Below are 7,087 nucleotides of genomic sequence, written 5' to 3' on the forward strand. Positions count from 1 at the left end.
ACCCATATAAAAAAATATCACATATACACTAGGTAACCACAACTCAGATGTGAACATACCGTTACTGCCCTATTGTTTGTTTAGCTAATAACAATTTTTGAAGGTATTTCGTTTTATACCGGAAGTGACCCCTTAATGACCTTTGACCCCAAATCTCTGTACACCACATAGACACTGGGTAATATCAATGCATGTGTGCTAGTGGCGTCGCTGTCCTACGTAAGTTGTGGGAGAAGATGCATTTTTAGTTGAAATCACGTTTTGACCCCTATGACCTCTGCGTGACCTTTGACCCCATGAGTTTCATGTAACTTGTAGGTGCACGGTGAATGATCATTGTGACTAAGTAAGGTCAAAATCGATGTAAGCATGTGAGTGCTAGAGCAATGTAAAAATTGACAGAAGAAGAAGAAGAAGAAGAAAGAACCTGTAAGAAAAAAGACACAGCCGTGACTAACGTCACGGCTGTGTAAAAAGCTCATCGCATTAGCATGAAACTCAGAGTTACAACTTTCGTTCCACAAGTTCTACTCGTATTAATTAATTAATTAATTAATTAATTAATTAATTATTTAATTAATTATTTAATTAATTATTTAATTAATTATTTAATTAATTAATTAATTAATTAATTAATTAATTAATTAATACTCTTCTGGTGTGATTTGGTGCGTAAACTTATTTTCATGGAGTGTGTGTGAGTGTGGTGTACCCGGTATACGTATACGTTTTTGTAGGCCTCATGCTCTCAAAACATAAAAGAGTGAAATTTCACTCAAGCCAATGGAGTGTTATTTACCACTTTGAGAGTAAATTACACTCCATAATCCATGTTCACACCATTTTAGAATGACTATCACTCTTTTTTAGAGTGACTTCACTCTTTTTTAATCAATTTTACCCAATCTCATACTTTTTTTTACTTTTTTCATTAAAGGCCCATTCAGTGATTTGTTCGTCGGGAGGATCGTAAAAATCATCAAAATTCAGTTTTGGTAGCTTTGTTACGAATCTGTACTTTCTCTACTGAAAGAGAAGCCCCGCCAGAGCAGTTCTTCTGGGGTGAAACCTTCTTGGTTATGAAATTAAACAGTGACGAGGTTATCTCTGAATTTGACAGATGCTAATTTATGTTTTAACGTTATTATATCAATTAGCACCTGTCAAATTTTGAGATTACCTTGTCACTGATTAATTTGATAACCAGGCAGGTTTGGTTCATCCCAGAAGAACTGCAGTGGCGGGCTTCTTCTTTAAGTAGAGAAATTAACTATATACGTGTATTTGAATGGGACTACAACTTGGTCAAATACTGCATGCTATTTTCTCCGTGCAGACTCCAAGTCCAAGTAGATCATTCGACATAGCATATTCGATTAATGTCTAGTCCCGATCTATTCCCCAGTGCATGAATGTTAAACTTCTAATGAATGTGTGATGACGTAAAATCGATAATATATTATGTGGAATGTGTGGTGGAAATATATTATCGATTTTGCGTCATTCGTTAGAAGTTGGAAATAGAATGGCATGTGGCATATAGATTAAATCACGAAGACATGTCACATAGCCTAATATTCAACATCCACTATAAAGTATGTCCTTATTAACTGACTTATTAACATTACGTTCTATCACGCAGACTACAACAAGACGATTGTGTATGTTTCTGATTAATGGAAGAAGTTAGGCTATAATGGAAGAAGTTAGGCTAACTTACCTTAACAAGTTCGTGATTCACAATGATCTTTAGTTCAACGGAATAACTCCATGAGTCTCATACTGAGTCTTTCAACACCGTGTCCATTGAACCAAAATAATGTTTATGGCCTCCTTACATATACATGAATGCCAAGTTAAACGACCGGTATAGAAAATCAGTTGAACATGTGTATCACGTAAATCCACGAACTCTAAATATTGAGCAAATATATATAGCATTCAAGTTCATTCAAGCATACTCCTTATAAATTGATATGAATTGAATTAACCTGGGCGTGTTATCGTATTTGACTGACGTGGTGGTTCTGGTGATTGTTCAAGGAGGTCGAAGTCCGTCGTCGAGTTCCTCTGGTCACCATGGTAAATGATAAATGAAATTAAATATACAATTAGTGATTATTTACTTTGTTCGGCGTTTTCACACACATGTGAACTTGATTGAAATCAAGTTCAACGATCTGTTAGTTTTACCGGTCACTAGAAATGATTAACCAAATCGAATAAACATGATAAATTCCCAATTAGGGGGCCTACTTGATATATTTAGCAGTAGGCCTATTCATGATCCCAATATGCATTTCATCTACACATAATATTAAGGGTACGCGAGGTATTGTTGGTCAAAGCATTAAAAAAAATCGATTTTAATTATCTTAATCAATATAAATTATTGAAAAAATGCGAAAGTTCATTCAACAAATCACATTGAAAACTTGCTTGATTTATTTGTTGTTAATGCACTGCAAAAACAAGTGTTTATATTTAAACACCATATTGTGTTTATCAGAGCAACACTTAATAAACACATAATTCATGTTAATGGTCCAACACTAATGTTCATAAATTAACACTTGGTGTTATATTACAAACACTAATGTTTGTAATATAACACCAAGTGTTAATTTATGAACATGCATTAGTGTTAGAACCATTAACATTCGTGTTAGACCATTAACATGAATTATGTGTTTATTAAGTGTTGCTCTGATAAACACAATATGGTGTTTAAATATAAACACTTGTTTTTGCAATGTGGGCTACGGTATGTTCGTATACAAAAGTTTTGTTGTCCTCTTTACACTGCCTCAAGAACCACAGGTCCTACAAAAGTATATGATATTTGAATTCTTCTACACACTCGCTATGAAATGATCAATGCAAATTTTGCCAAAGCTCACTGCCATTCGCAAGATGCTGTGAACTACCAAATCGCAACAGTTTAAAATAGTTCCTAACCTTTTGCTAAGGCAATTGTTTATAACATGCTATATCGCCCCGGTATATCGCTACCCCTGATATGGTCACTAGTAGGCCTAATATAAGATTGACTTCTTTGTAACCATGGTAACGATTTTTTATTTTTTTTTTATTTCATCGGGGATCATGCATAACACAACTAAAATAATGCTGTCTACCACTGATAGCATGACGGGATAAATAAATAAATAAATAAATAAATAAATAAATAAATAAATAAATAAATAAATAAATAAATAAATAAATAAATAAATAAATAAATAAATAAATAAATAAATAAATAAATAAATAAATAAATATATAAATAAATAAACAAATAATGTGCTATCTACCCCTGATAGCACCAGAGATCATGATATTTGCTCGTAGTAACAGTGTGCTATCTACCCCTGATAGCATCGGAGATGACATTTGCTCGTAGTAACAGGGTGCTATCTACCCCTGATAGCATCGGAGATGACATTTGCTCGTAGTAACAGTGTGCTATCTATAGCATGACATTTGCTCCTACTAATAATGTGCTATCTATCCCTGATAGCATCGGAGATGACATTTGCTCCTACTATTAATGTGCTATCTACCCCTGATATCATCGGAGATCATGACATTTGCTCCTATTAATAATGTGCTATCTACCCTTGACAGCATTATATCGGAGATCATGACATTTGCTCATAGTAATAATGTGCTATCTACCCCTGATAGCATCGGAGATGACATTTGCTCGTAGTAACAGGGTGCTATCTACCCCTGATAGCATCGGAGATCATGACATTTGCTCCCACTAATAATATGCTATCTACCCTCATCGGAGATCATGACATTTGCTCCTACTAATAATGTGCTATCTACCCCTGATAGCATCGGAGATCATGACATTTGCTCCCACTAATAATATGCTATCTACCCCTGATAACATCGGAGATCATGACATTTGCTCCTACTAATAATATGCTATCTACCCCTGATAGCATCGGAGATCATGACATTTGCTCCCACTAATAATATGCTATCTACCCCTGATAGCATCGGAGATCATGACATTTGCTCCTACTAATAATGTGCTATCTACCCCTGATAGCATCGGAGATCATGACATTTGCTCATAGTTACGGTGCTATCTACCCCTGATAGCATCGGAGATCATGACATTTGCTCATAGTTACGGCGCTATCTATACCATCGGAGATCATGACAGTTGCTCGTAGTAACAGCGTGCTATCTACCCCTGATAGCATCGGAGATCATGACATTTGCTCCTACTATTAATGTGCTATCTACCCTGATAGCATCGGAGATCATGACATTTGCTCGTAGTAACAGTGTGCTATCTACCCCTGATAGCATCGGTGATCATGACATTTGCTCGTAGTTACAGGGTGCTATTTACCCCTGATAGCATCGGAGATCATGACATTTGCTCGTAGTAACAGGGTGCTATCTACCCCTGATAGCATCGGAGATCATGACATTTGCTCCTACTATTATATTAATGTGCTATCTACCCCTGATAGCATCGGAGATCATGACATTTGCTCGTAGTAACAGTGTGCTATCTACCCCTGATAGCATCGGAGATCATGACATTTGCTCGTAGTTACAGGGTGCTATCTACCCCTGATAGCATCGGAGATCATGACATTTGCTCCTACTATTAATGTGCTATCTACCCCTGATAGCATCGGAGATCATGACATTTGCTCCTACTAATAATGTGCTATCTATCCCTGATAGCATCGGAGATCATGACATTTGCTCGTAGTAACAGTGTGCTATCTACCCCTGATAGCATGACATTTGCTCCTACTAATAATATGCTATCTACCCCTGATAGCATCGGAGATCATGACATTTGCTCTATATACTAATAATGTGCTATCTACCCCTGATAGCATCGGAGATCATGACATTTGCTCATAGTTAGGCCTACAGGGTGCTATCTACCCCTGATACCATGACAGTTGCTCGTAGTAACAGGGTGCTATCTACCCCTGATAGCATCGGAGATCATGACATTTGCTCCTACTATTAATGTGCTATCTACCCCTGATAGCATCGGAGATCATGACATTTGCTCCTACTAATAATATGCTATCTACCCCTTATAGCATCGGAGATCATGATATTTGCTCCTAGTAATAATATGCTATCTACCCCTGATAGCATCGGAGATCATGACATTTGCTCGTAGTAACAGTGTGCTATCTACCCCTGATAGCATCGGAGATGACATTTGCTCGCGTAGTTACAGGGTGCTATCTACTCCTGATAGCATCGGAGATCATGACATTTGCTCCTACTATTAATGTGCTATCTACCCCTGATAGCATCGGAGATCATGATATTTGCTCCTAGTAATAATATGCTATCTACCCCTTATAGCATCGGAGATCATGACATTTGCTCGTAGTAACAGTGTGCTATCTACCCCTGATAGCATCGGAGATCATGACATTTGCTCGTAGTTACAGGGTGCTATCTACCCCTGATAGCATCGGAGATCATGACATTTGCTCGTAGTTACAGGGTGCTATCTACTCCTGATAGCATCGGAGATCATGACATTTGCTCGTAGTAACAGGGTGCTATCTACCCCTGATAGCATCGGAGATCATGACATTTGCTCCTACTATTAATGTGCTATCTACCCCTGATATAGCATCGGAGATCATGACATTGGCTCGTAGTAACAGGGTGCTATCTACCCCTGATAGCATCGGAGATCATGACATTTGCTCCTACTAATAATGTGCTATCTACCCCTGATAGCATCGAAGATCATGACATTTGCTTCTACTAATAATATGCTATCTACCCCTGATAGCATCGGAGATCATGACATTTGCTCGTAGTAACAGTGTGCTATCTACCCCTGATAGCATCGGAGATCATGGCACTTTTTCCTAGTAATAATGTGCTATCTACCCCTGATAACACCAGAGATCATGACATTTGCTCCTACAATCCCCGAAATATGTCTTGAAACATTTAAGCGTCTTTAGGGGAAAATAAGTCCCCCACTCCCCCGTGCAATGTTGAAACGCGCAAATGTGTTCAGCGTGTCTCCAAAGTGTCGCAACATTGAATGATGGGGGTGGAGAAGCGAAAAGTGTTAATTGATGACCCAGCTTTCTTCTAATTCCAAATATTGAACATTTTTATCCGCATAAAAAAGTCGAAGTCCGGGGCCCCGAGCACAAAAGCGAGAATTAAATAAGGGTTGATAATGGAGAGCAGGGCCGGATTTTTATACCATTGGGCCAGATGGGCCCGGTCCAGGGCCCCTCAAAATTGCCCTATGCATCTTTCTTTTAACCCCAATAACAACATGTTTTTGGTCAAGGGCATGCAAAGTTGTAAAATTTATTAAATTTTCCACGCTTCGCGCAAATTCAAATAGCCTACCAAAATTCATGTTGATCTGGGGCCAAAATAGTCTGAAATTGAATTGAACAAAATATGTTAGTCTCCCTTTGTCCCCCTTTAGTTAAACCAAAAATTGGCCACTGACATGAGTGCACATGCCTTCCCCAGCACGTGAGTTCGGGGCCTCCAAATTTTGGCCTTGCCGCGCCCAGGCCCCCATAAGGTAGGCCTAGGCTTAACCCCGCCCTGGTTAAAAGGGCCCGTACTGCTCCTTGTCTATGGACCCCTGATGCTCTTACTACGCCCCTGGGGGAGGGGTCCCGTGGCATAAAATGAGAGAAAGGTGCCCTCCTGACAAAGAGTGAAAGAGAAAAGTTTAACTGATATATACCGTAGTTATATACTAAAGTCTTGTACTTTATATCTTAGTTAGGCCTACAATATATTTTTGTACATTAGGCCTATAGGCCCTATTCGATTTCAATATTTTCTGTAAATTTATATCAGATCGTATTTTCTTTATCATGTTTATATTTGATTGGTATCATATCATGATCTACATCATTATCATAAACCAACTTTAATCTCCATGAAGTGTCATGGAAAGACTTTTAATTCACGTGCTGCCAAAATTTGGAACAGTCTTTCTGCTGATATTAAATGTAATTATGAATCCATAAGTCTCTCTCAATTCAAGCATATCATTCTTTATAAATCTGTTTATTCCATCTGCATCAGCTAA

The sequence above is a fragment of the Amphiura filiformis genome, chromosome 4, assembly GCF_039555335.1.
Source record: "Amphiura filiformis chromosome 4, Afil_fr2py, whole genome shotgun sequence".
Lineage (NCBI taxonomy): Eukaryota > Metazoa > Echinodermata > Ophiuroidea > Amphilepidida > Amphiuridae > Amphiura > Amphiura filiformis.